The sequence below is a fragment of the Phocoena phocoena genome, chromosome 13 (assembly GCF_963924675.1).
Source record: "Phocoena phocoena chromosome 13, mPhoPho1.1, whole genome shotgun sequence".
Lineage (NCBI taxonomy): Eukaryota > Metazoa > Chordata > Mammalia > Artiodactyla > Phocoenidae > Phocoena > Phocoena phocoena.
This window is the reverse complement of record NC_089231.1, coordinates 42,120,946-42,133,977: the sequence shown is the minus strand read 5'-3', so window position 1 is coordinate 42,133,977 and position 13,032 is coordinate 42,120,946. Positions and strand designations below refer to the sequence as shown.

At 39.8% G+C, this 13,032-nt stretch overlaps 1 protein-coding gene across 1 annotated transcript in view; it reads left to right on the top strand.

Moving 5' to 3' along the window:
* The window catches only part of ASXL3 (ASXL transcriptional regulator 3), a 140,341-nt gene that overhangs the window by 37,891 nt on the left and 89,418 nt on the right, over nucleotides 1-13,032 (top strand). The window lies entirely within an intron of this gene.

The following is a 13,032-nucleotide window of genomic DNA, read 5'->3' as shown; positions in this document are numbered from 1 at the left end:
GGGAAGTAGCTTTGTAGATCTAAGGGGAAGATAGAAAATGTTTGTCTCAAGTCCAGCAGCATTAAGGACACTCCTGAAGTGGCTAATCGTGAAATTAACATGAGATCAGCCAGCATAGTTGTACATTTTCCTCCAGTCATGTTCACGATCGCTTTACAAGTGTGGAGTGGGTACAGAGTTGGATTGGACCAGAGCTGGGATTTTGCCAGGTGTGAATGATGAAGCCAGAGTGGGACACAGGGTACATGAGGGTACATGACATAGAACATTGAAATCCATCTCCATTGAATTTCAGCTGGTTGTGGAGGTGAGGGAAGACACGATTGTGTGTGGGATGCTGTGAAGGAGGAGGTGGAGGTCTCCCTAGGGTGGACAGATTGTTTGTTTTTGGTTTTTTTGTTTCGTTTTTGAGGTACATGGGCATCTCACTGTTGTGGCCTCTCCCGTTGCGGAGTGCAGGCTCAGCGGCCATGGCTCACGGGCCCAGCCGCTCCGCAGCATGTGGGATCATCCCAGACCGGGGCGCGAACCCATGTCCTCCGCATCGGCAGGCGGACTCTCAACCACTGCGCCACCAGGGAAGCCCCAGATTGTTTGATTTGGTGTTCTAGAGGAAATGAGTTGGAAGGATAGGTGATGTAAGAGTGGAATGTGTGAAATCGAGGTTAGGGTGATATGGGATGCATGTCTGAGATGAAAGAGGGAGGGTAGGTTGAAGGCTGTCATGAATGCTTAGGCAGTGTGTGTACCCTCTTCAGAGTGGCCTGGCTGAAGTGACCATCAGCGACTGAAATTCAGCAGGCCTTCCTCTGCCCAGCTTCGCGTCCTGGGATGGAGCAGGGCCTACCTGGAGGAAATGTTGCCTTTTCCTATTTGCACAAAGATGTTGTAAAGGCTGGTGGTGGCCCTGCCATGAAATATTAGAGAATCGTCTGTGTGGATATTGAAACAGACAGTTATGACAGAACTAGCATTGAAAGGATGCAGCACTTAGGAGCTAAAATCTCCTGAAAATGAAAGGGAGTAATCCAGGAGTTGGTAAATATTTAGTAAGGAGGAGCAGTCTGTTGATGCTGGAGGCATCTAAGGAGCAGGGAAGGAGAATAGAGTCCCCTCGTCCCATTTCCAGGCCCAGCGGTACAAGATGCGTGGAAAAGAGACAGGCTGCTACTTGAGAGTGTTCCAGGGGAAATAGTGTCCGCGGGAGAGAGCCAGGTTTTGTAGATCAAGATGCGAAGGGAGGGTTCAGGGAAAAAGATAGAGGTTAATCAGAGATTTTGCTAACGACTAATCCTGAATGTCAGAGGAAAGAGTGGGAGGGTTTTAGTGGCTGGGAAGGGGTCGGGGACAGGGTGAGAGCACTTAGCCAGTAATTAAACCAGAGCAGGGATAGGCAAACTCCCCTAATTTGAAATGTGAATAGATACTTCACCAAATAACACATACCCACACATCTCCAGCTAATGTGACCAAAACTAGATTTCCTGGCCTCTCCTTTGAAGTTGTAGTAGGGAAATTGCTTTGAGGAATCACTGAAAGAATAGTAAATAGCTTATTTCCTTGAGTATCCCTTGACTTGCCCACTTTTCCATCTTATTGCAAACCACAATTGCTTCTTATAGGACAAGTATATTTCCTCTCCGTTTGTGTACCGTAGACTTATGTGTAGAGTCCATTAACCCTAGGCTACATTTTCAAACCTAGATATTGAAAATATGTTGAGTGCTCACAATGCCTAGGCTTTGTGAGCTGTTTACATGTAGATCGTTTAATCCTGACAGCATTCCTGTGAGATATTCAATCTTCCTAGGCTCTGTTATTGTGTTTTATTTAATTTTTCTATTTTTAATTTTAATTTAATTTTATTTTTGACCAGTGAGGAAACGGACTTAGAGGTTAAATATTTCATCCAAGCGTCAAGCCCAGGTAGATGTGAGTGACACCAAAAGCCGGGCTCTGACCACTGACTCTGCCTGGGACTGTAGGGAACACTCTTAGCCAGGTGTCTTTTGTGCAGTTTGATTTTTCAACATTTGTCCAACTCTGTACTGATTATAAACTTGAGCTTATCCAAATGGAGGAGTGGGCTACCACATGATTTCTTACAAATCGATAATAAATACTATGAACCTGAACTGGTTTAGGTGATTTCCTTGCTTACTCTATTTCTAATACGTATTTGAACCAGCAGTTAGAACGGATATAATTTCCACACTTCGTACAGCTGTACAAATATACTTTGAAAATATAATTAGAGAGGGAAGGTGGGGATGTGTGGGGTTGCAGGGGCATGGGAGAAAGGGCAAGGGGAGAGGAGGAGGGGAGGGGAGGGTCCCACCATCTGTTTTTCAAATCTTTATTCCCTTCTCCTTTTCCCGTTCCTCCTTTGGGATGAAAGGGTGAAAAGTATCAAGGTGAATAATAGCTTTCAATTGGTAGGATATGCTTGTGGCAGTCCAAAGAGTAAGCCTCCACTAGCATAGAGCTATTTCAAACTAACAAAGATTAGTTGACATTTGTTGCACCACTAAAGGGGAAACACAGTGAAGTACCTGAAAAGAAAGTACTTTACAAAAACTGATAACCAGAAAGAAATCTTTCAGCCTGATTCCAGTCAGTAACATTTGAGTCTTTAGGTAGAGTTAAGATAATAACAGTAATGTTTTTGTCCTCTTCTTTCAATCAGTTGGCCAGCAAAACAGATTCGTTTTTAAATGAGAGGTGCTTTGCCAGGATACTTTGTTTTAACGTTCTGTTGAAAAGTTTTAGAGTGCAGGAAACGTGATACATTATCAATTATAGAATTTACAAGACACAAAGCTATAGTTGTGCATTATGTTTCTTTGACTCCTTAAACAAGTTTTTCAAGTTAATAAGAATTAGAGACTCAAGAAAGTAAACTCTTCACATTTTACCAGCTTAGCTCTGAAGATCGAACAGTGATTTAGGTGAATCACTTGATATATCTTTGTTGACAACCCATGACCATTTATGCCAATATAAGTATAGATCTATGTCACCCAAAGAAAATATGTAGAATTTTATGGGCTAGTTTATTCAGAGATTTATGGTTATGTTTGTGTCTGAGTTGTTTTCTGAACATAATACATTGGTATATCATGAGTTTGCTCACACATATTAAGTTGACTTACAGTACATTGCTGGCTGCAGAAACCACACATATTTTATAAGAAATGACACACTCAGTAGATCGCCTTCACTTTCTTCCCCATCTATTTATAAATTGTTATTAACAGGAAAAAAAATGAGCTTCTCTTTTTGTGGCCCTGATATATTTCATGTTTACAATCAAAAGCAACCATCCTATTCAGTCTTTTAAAATAAGGAGACTGGAGAATGTACAATTTTCATCCATAGAGATCAAAAAAGGTTCTGCTTGTTATTAACCCTAATGGCTTTCAGGGAGGAAGCAGCACTCTAGCTGGAGAATTAGTATTTTCAAAGTCTCTATTTAGGGAAAAAGATTATAGAGAACACATATCCTATGTTTTAGTCCTCAGATCCCAGGGTGAATAATGATTCCAACATTTGAAGAATTTTCTGTGGTCCTTTTCATTATTCCTTATGGCCAGTTTTATAAGCAGGTTTCTGATTGTCTGGTTCTTGGCAGGAGTCGTGTTAACTTAATGAAACATTATTCTGCTCACTCATTGTTTGCATTGGCTCAGAGGCCACAGAGGGGTCTTTTTTCAAAAGTGAAAAGTGCTTTAAGATGGCCTGAAGTGTGTGCATAGGATCTCTTTTGAGACATCAATTACACACAGATGAGCAGCTTCCTGGAGGAAGTGAGAAGGGTACTAATAAAGGTTTTGGTGCCCTCAGGGAGTATTCACACTGATAGTTTATCAGTGGCAGTTTTATACGAGGGGAGAGAAGGGAAAATGAGGGGACCCTGGAGCCGTGAAGGGAGTGTTCAAGTAACTTTCGAAAATGTCGCCAAACTGTGTGGTGTGTCCTTGCTCTCAGTGTTATATGTCTGGTCTTGCTGGAGGCTTTTCAGGAGCTTGTCTGTGACTGCTCCCGTGTGATTTTACATCAGATGACGCATGAGCCTTCTTTGTGTTCACCATCCATTTCCACCTGACAGCCATTCCTGAGAATCTTGTAGGAGGGAAGGGAATTGTTTCAGTGACTGCGTCAGGTCCCCTGATTTTCTTAGGTTAGGCTACTTTGTCAAAGTAAGTTAGGCTACTTTGTCTTTGATCCAACGTCTGCATTTTCGTTAACAGCCTCGTTGGCTCCTACAGACACCTGTTCTACATTGGTGGGCCAGGGAAACTTAAGTATGTGAAAATGATGTTTAAGTTACACGTGGAAGAAAATACAGAGGAAAAAGAATACTCTTCACAGTCAGAAATGATCATTGGCAGGATATACAACTTCCTCTGCCCACTCTCATTCTCCTTTCTTTCATTCCAGCCCACAGCTTTCCCAGTTCAGGAGAAGTATGAGGGACTTCAGAAGTTCATGCAGGCCTGGATCCTCTCTCGTGCCAACATTTTACTTAAGCCAGTCAATTAAAGTAGACATCATTCTAATAGTAAATGCCCAGAGGGATGGGAATCTCACAGACTCATTTATATTTGTCTCTCTGTGTTTTTGATAACTTTTATAGTCAAGAAATTTTTCCTTACGCTGAAATCTCTTGAGCTTTTAATTAAACCAATTTTCTCTTGTATTTCCCTCTGATGATGGAGAACAGCTGGGCATCATCTAGACCTCACCCCCTTCATCTTAACTTCTCCAAATAACTTGTCCCAGCCCTTTCAAACATTACTTATAGATACTATTTTCCATTTCTTTTACCCATTAGGGACCTCTTGTTCTTACATATTTCTCCATGAACTATGAACTTTGTTCTTGTGTAAGTGGATTTTGGTCAATTTTAACAGCCCAGAGTCATGGAAGAAAAAAAAAAGTTTTCTTTTTAAGTGCAGATAAAGTGACCCATTTAAATGTACTTTCCCCCTCTTTTCTTGTGCTAGGAGAGAAATATTTCATAATATAAAGACTGGAAATAGAGTATGGTCTCATGATAAAAGCAAACTCCCTCTCAAATAAAACCGGAATTAAAGGTACTCCCCCAATTACCTATCCTGACAAGCCAGATTTCTTTTTGGTTGATACAGTTTGTGATTGGTATAGAGAAACAACAGCATCCATGCTCTTAAAATGAAGTACTTTTTTCCATGATGCCAGATAATCCATTCTTTCCTTTTCTCTAAAGTGACAGCGTGTAACCATTTCTCAAACAGTTAACCATGTGTTTATCTAACTCCCTTTCCCGTACACTGGAGTTCTCTTTTATATGTTGAAGAATGAAGTAGTAGTGCCCGTGAATGAAGCACTTATCCTTGACCTGTACCAACCTTTTAATGATGTTCTCCCTGCATGCTTTTTTTCTATTTCTCATTTTCTAGGTGGGTTCCTGTATTTCTGTGTAGATGTTTCAGGAGCTTGCTGCAGCGTGGAAGATCACAGGTGTCGTGTGATATAAGAGAATAGCTTCTAATGTTTCCCCCCCTCCCAGCAGCTCACTGTGTTATTACTCTCCATAATTCTGAGAGGAATCTGTGTTGGTTCTCTGGTAGGAGCAATTAGGTGGTTAGAGGCTGGTACCTATCAGATATGCTTTTCCTATTAAATATTTTCATTTCTGGTTTGAGTTTCTCTTTTCTTGTCTGAGTTTAAAGGGATATTTTTATGGATATCCAGAGGTACTAGTATAACTAAATTGCCATGATGATAAATTGAGTGCTTGTTAAGAGGGATTCCTGTACCTTCAGTTCCTCCTAGTTACCTGTGGAGATTCAGTGTCCTGTCCAGTGCAAGCCAAAGTGTTTGTGAACCATTTGTGGACATTGCAATTAAATTGTGATACATCCAGTTCCAGGATATCAGATGAGCATCATCTGTAGCAATATGATATCAGCCACCCAAATCTTTAAGGTGTCCGGCACGATTACATCTTATGGAGCACGTTCTTACTGATGTACATGGCTGGTATAATTATCGTCTGATTCTTTATTCCTCCTGGTTTATTTTGCTCCCTTTTCTGTAGACCTCTTCTGAGTAAGAAGAGGACTTCATTGGCCTAGTGAAGCAGGCTGTAAAGTATAGTAATATTTTTAGTTATATTAGATATATTTTATTCATAGAGAATGTTCATATATTATCTAATATCAATACTTAAAACGTTTAGACACTGTCTGCCTTGAAAGTCTTCAGGGAAAATTGCTGTTTCCATTATTTTATTGCTATTATTTCTCTGTTTAATTGCTTGCCTCTCATATCCTTTGAATGTTTTCTTTTAATGCAGTAAGGAAAATTGTTTAAATCTAGTTACCTAAACCTATCTTGGAATAAGGACTGCTTTGAGGGAAGTGGTTCTCCTTAGTCTGGATCCAAAAAGGATTAAGGAATTGTCTTTTCTCTGAAAGAAATTGAGTCCTGGAAATATCTAGTTGGGATCAAATAGGTTTGTCTGGTTGTCGTTAAGTTACCTTTAACAGTTTTGGGCGTGTATTTTGCTGCTGTGTTTATCCAGAATATCTGATATGTACAATTTCAAATGTAAGTATAATACATAAGACATATTATAATACAAACATAAGCTTCTTTGATTATTTGCCAATCTGGGGATACTTTTGAATTACCTGCTTATTGATTTTTTAAAACAAATTTTAGTTATCACCACTAGGTCTTCGTAGACTTGGTTTTTCTCAGGCAGAATTAATAGCTCTATACCATTGTCTTTTGAAAAAAAAGTATTTTTAAGAAACCTGTGGTCTCAAAGTCAGGTCTTAGGTCTTAGTCACTGTTTTCCCATGCATTTTATACAGTCCTTGGAATGAAGGTGCTCAATAAAAGTTTTACAGTTGAATGAATGATTAATAAATAAACAATTAAGCCCCCTCTAAGACCCAGCCCTCTTTTAAAATGTGATTGAATTCTCACAGTGTGCCACGGTGTTATCCCTAATATACTGTGTGCTCTTCGATTTCAATTTTATTTATAAAAACTCTATTAAGCCTATAGTGTATGTCAGGATCATTTTGATAGAAAACTGTTTTTTGATTTGAGTGCATCTAGTCTGATTGTTCAGAAAATCGAAAGGAAGTGGTCAGAGGAAGAACTGATAGAAGTGAAGTTGGTCAAAGCATGCTCTTCTCCCTGCCTCCATTAGCCCTTTGAACCCCGGTTACCTTAGATAGCCAGTCACTTAGTGGGTAGTTTAATCGACATATAAAGATTAATATCTTTGTTGCAGTGACTCTCTTGTGCCCAGATCCTGGGCTTTTGTGGTTCTGCCCCCACCCAGCTCCTGCCATTTCAAGTAGACATTGTGATTTCTAATTTTGACTTTTAAATGATACTTATTTCACCATGCAAAACCTCCAGACTGTGACCGTTCCTCTTAAAATAAGGCAACGAGTAAGGATGGTAGAAGGAAACGTATCCACGTTTAGTGGCAGGTCATACGACTTCCTAACTGACTTGCGTAGGATGTTTTGTAGTTTGGTTTTTCGTACTTTCCCTAATTGACTGTAGGATAATTTTAAAAATTTTAATGAAGTTTCTGTTTTCAAATTTTAAAAATTCATCTTTTATGTATACTTTTGCATAGTAAAAAACTATGCGTTGCTGACCTCCCCGTTCATGAATTCTTGTTAAAAACGGTAATTGAAAGTTAACTTCAGAAACAGATACTTTAGATAAATTTAATGAAAATCAAATTGGACAGTTTAGTTTAGTAAACATTTATAGATCAATGGCTCTGTGCCTGTCTTTGCACAGAAGTAAGTCCCTGAGTTGCTGGGCCTGTGGGTGGCAAGGCAGACGCAAGCACCAGTATTGCAGGGACTGTCATGGATTCATACACTAAGTTCCAAGGAAAGGGTGGGGAGGATTAAGTCTACCTCGGAGACTGGGTTAGTCAGGAAAGCTTTGGGGAAGCTGTTTGAGTTTGATCTGTCGAGTTTGCTAGGCAGAAAGGTGGAAGAGGGACGGTCAGAGCGAGTGAGACATACAGCAAGTATCTGTGTTCAGGAAATGGCACAAGGTTTAGACTGACTGGATCAGAGAGGGTGGCAGTTGGGAAGGCAAGCAGATGTGAAACTAGAAATAAAGACAGAGTCAAGATTGCATTCTGCTTTCTGCCTTCTTTGTGTCTTGGGCTAAAGGTCAGAGCCCTCTTGTATACCTGTCAGTGGATTGGTACTTAGACTGGGGGGAATGTCACCCATACCCTCTCTAGCACTCAACTTAAAAAATATGACCTCTAAGCCATATTTTCCAGTTCAGTCACATTGTCAAGTTGAATGGTGAATGAAAAAGAAGGGAGAGAGGGACAACTTGGGACTCTAAGAAAAGAGGCTGAAATCCAGTCTTGTTGGAACACAGTCAGCAGTTTCTCTAGCCTTCTAGGCTGTCCCATGGTTACCTGTAATCCTCTGTCTCCCTTTGGTCCCAGCCTTCTAAGTAGAACATTTTGGAGGAGGGGTTTGGGAATCTGAGGGTAAATGAGAGTAGAGGTCGGTGAGCAACAGCTACTGAAAATCCCATTAACTGTTTGAATTAAAAACTAGCAGATTAGCTTTTAGCTATGCATTTGGCTTGCCTGATTTGGGCAGGCAAGCAAAACGTAGACGGAAATAATATTTCTGTACCTTTTAGCACATGTTTTCTCGTCTTCGGCTTGTCCAGCTCTGAAAAGGGCAGGCAGTCTTGTGGGGGTTTCCAGGTATAAAATCCTGGCATGCGTTTTGTGATGGTGCCAGCGTACAGTTAGGAAAAAAAAGAAAAAAAGCTTCTATTCTGTCCTGAATGCCAAGAAGATATCACTTTCTCAGCTGCATGTCAGTGTTAGATATTTATTGGATAAAACATCTGTCCTAATTCTTCACTCTCCTGGCTCCTGTTGTAATTTCACATACAGGGGGTTTCCCCTGGTCCTTTCTCGAACATTAATTTTTCTTTGGCTTATATTTTAGAGGCCAAACTCAGCCCCTTAGATAAATATTCAGGCAACTGTTTAAAATAAGCCCTGTATTATTTATTTATCACATCTGTTAAGAAAACTACAAGGATAAAGTAAAAGTGAAAACTGTGTGTTTTGTCAGAATATGAATATGCAAGAATACGTTCAACTGCCTCTCAAACTATGGCAGTTTTGAGAATCAGCCGCCCTCATCAGATACATGGCAGAAGAATGGATAAAGTCACTTAGATGCTCATGTTTGGGGTCTGTATTGTCAATGGGCGTGCACACACACACACACACACACACACACGCAGGCACACTGTTTGGGGCCTATAGATGCGTTACATTGTGTCCTAATCATTTTTATTCTTGAATTTTTTCCCTTTAAAATAAGTTTTAGATCCAAAGGAACATTCATACATTTTTATTTTCTATTACACTTACTTTCTTAAAAGTTCTATAATTATTTTATCAGAAATAAATAATTAGGGAAAATGGTTTGACCCAGAGAAATAGGACCAACTTCAGAAAGAGGAATCGGGCATCAGGTAGGAAAATGACTCTGTAGTAAAGGAATTCTCATGATGTTTCACTTGGGTCTAGGCTGGAATGTGAATGTAAGATAGAGTAAAACAGAGTTGAGGTAAAGGAAATTGAATCACCTCAAGAAAAAACTTCACGGTATTCCTTGATGCTTGTTTCAGTTTTATTGTCCTGCCCTCCAGCTGAAATTCTGGTAAAGCTGAACAGAATCTCTCTTTTGGAAACACTGCATGTAAATATATGTGAATCACTATTAACATAGCGCAGTAGTGAATTTAAACGACCATTCAGCGTATACTGAAATAGGTATCACAATACCCTGTGGTTTCCTAGGTCAGAAACAAACAGAGCAAGTCGTAACTTAGATATCTGTTATCCTCAGGAAGTGACAGCTGATTGTATACTGCCTATTGTAGCAGTCACAAAATATAAGACATAAAGCTTTGATTACATCTACGCTGATTCGGTATTTGTTGTTTTTCGATCCTGCTGCCTTGAAGTTTACCTTTGAAACACTTATGGATAAAATCATTTCCTAAGAAAATTAGTAAATTTGTTTCTATGTCCAGTAAGCAGAAGCATTCTCCTGTTTTCCACACATTTCCCGAAACCCATGTACTGCATTTGGTTATCCTTTTCAACTACCATTGTGTTTGTATTTTTCGAGGTGGCAGTACTAATTTAAGAATGTGGAAGTAATGAAATGTATTTGCTAATACTCACTTTACTGCTGGCGGGGCTTCCATTCCATCCATTTAGGTCTGTTCTTCTGGGATCGTATATCCTGCCTGCCACCTTCCTCTCACCTCCCCAGTTTGTCACACTTCATATCGACTCCAGAACATTGAAAAGGCCATCTATGTAATCAATACAAAAATAAATTTATCTTTAGAGTATAAACCGATGATTATTTCTTGATAAGTAAGCTTTGGCAAAGTGTTACAAATTAGTGATGCTTCCAAGGAGAGAAGCCTAGAAGCCATAGTTTATGCAATCAGTGTTATAAAATGTTTCTTCACTAGAACATTTAGACTGTTTTAAGCGAAAAATGTCATATTGTGTGGAATAGAAAAAAAGTTACCTGGTCTTAAACTCAAGGACTTCTCTCCCTGTATCCCTGGGCACATGCTTTGGCAGCTTCAACCTTAGTGTTTCCTGGGCCAATCGCTCTCAGTTTTTTCTTGTCAGAGCTCAACGTCTTATTCCCTGTACCCTCATTAACTTCCTGTTTCATGTCCTCCAACATGACGCGCGTAAATTAAACTTCTTTAGACATTAAATTTTTTGTATCAGTTCTTGCCCTCGAAGCCAGATATTCTAAGCGGAAGATTATGGACCTGGCCTTCGACCCCAGCTCTGCTGTTTCACTTGGCTGTGTGACCATGGGCAAGTTATTGACCCTTTCTGAGCTCTAGTTTTCTCTCTTGAATGTGGAGATGATACTTTTCCATCTCGCAAGGAAGCTGTGAGGATGAAATGAGATCACATGTCCAGCACCTGGCACTAATAACTAACAATTATTTTATCTTCCAAAACATGTCCATTTTGGCTTCCTGATTACTTTCTGTTATTAAAATAAAACTTGATTAACTCTTTTTTCCAAGTATGCTCTTTCATGGACCACATGTTCATTTCTAGGCAACATGAGCTTGAGTCTGTCTAAAGCAGTGCTCTCGACACTAACACGTGCATATGCCCATTTTTTTTTTAACTCTTATGATTTGTGCATTTTATTGTATCTATGTTTCATATCAAAATAAAATATTTTAAATAAGCATTGAACTATAGTTAGTAACATGGAGGCTAAAGTATTTGGTGGGAGGTGTATTGATCTTTTTTCTTTTTAGCATCTTTATTGGAGTATAATTGCTTTACAATGTTGTTAGTTTCTGCTGTATGACAAAGTGAATCAGATATATTCATACATATATCCCCGTATCCCCTCCCTCCTGCGTCTCCCTTCCCGCCTCCCTATCCCAGTCCTCTAGGTGGTCACAAAGCACCGAGCTGATCTCCCTGTGCTATGCAGCTGCTTCCCACTAGCTATGTATTTTACATTTGGTACTGTATATATGTCCATGTCACTCTCTCACTTTGTCCCAGCTTACCCTTCCCCATCCCTGTGTCCTCAAGTCCATTCTCTACGTCTGCGTCTTTATTCCTGTCCTGCCCCTAGGTTCATCAGAACCATTTTTTTTTTAGATTCCATATATACATATGTATTAGCATACTGTATTTGTTTTTCTCTTTCTGACTTACTTCACTCTGTATGACAGACTCTAGGTCCATCCACCTCACTACAAATAATTCAATTTGTTTCTTTTTATGGCTGAGTAATATTCCATTGCATATATGTGCCACATCTTCTTTATCCATTCATCTGTTGATGGACACTTAGGTTGCTTCCATGTCCTGGCTATTGTAAATAGTGCTGCAGTGAACATTGTGGTGCATGGCTCTTTTTGAATTATGGTTTTCTCAGGGTATATGCCCAGTAGTGGGATTGCATATGCCTCCATTTTTGACTAGAATCATTTTTAACTCCTCCACCTTCCTTTAAAACTCAGGTCAGAATCCTCCCAAGTTACTGTTCCTTGGAAAATTTTCTTGGATTAGCATAAACCCTGGTGCCCTTAAGAAGTCTTATTTTGAGATTTTACAATATGTTCTCAAGCTATTTTCTTCTGTCGAACTTCCCCTTGCCTCCTGTATTTGACGTACGCCTTCATTCTGCCACTAATCATAGTGCTTCCTCACTTTGATTTTCCAAATAAACTCCTCCCATCAAGTGCACAGAAAAGGCCTGCGTCTACACTGCTGCCAAAGTGTGAAACCTGGTCTCCCAGGAGGAATGTCTGTGGAGGCCAGAAAGAAGCGTTGGAGCTCCAGCACAGGTGTCATAGAGCAGAAAGTGACGGTGGGCTTGACTTGCATAGACTAGGTGCCTGGAAAGCTTGACTCTGGTATAAAAAAAATGAGCAGATTATATTGTAGTCTGCAGAGGACATGATTTTCTTGAAAGTAATTATCTTCAGTTGACACCCAGCATCTCAGATTTCATTTCTCCTTCTCTGTGCTGTTTGCCTTGACCCATAGAAGAGGATACACACCCCCCAGTAGACCATAGATTCTATAGAAGGAGAGCTGTTAAATAAAAGAATCATAGTACCTCTGAGGTTAGTAGATTGAAGACAATTTCATCAATGTAGATTCTTTCTTTAGAATGCTGTGCATTGTCCAGCCTCCCTACTCAGCTCCAGAAAGTACCTACTGACTCCCAACTCTTGAGACAGATATTGTGTTCTTTTTTATGTCTATACAATAGCCCAAAACATAGAAATTATCGTCAATTAGTGGGTAAGGAAACCGAGGCTTAGAGAAGTTCACTGTAACCGTGGCCACACAATTATTAAATGATCCCTTCCTTTAAAGCGAGATACTCTTCTTTTTACTGTGCTATTTTGCCTTATTTTACGTATCCATTT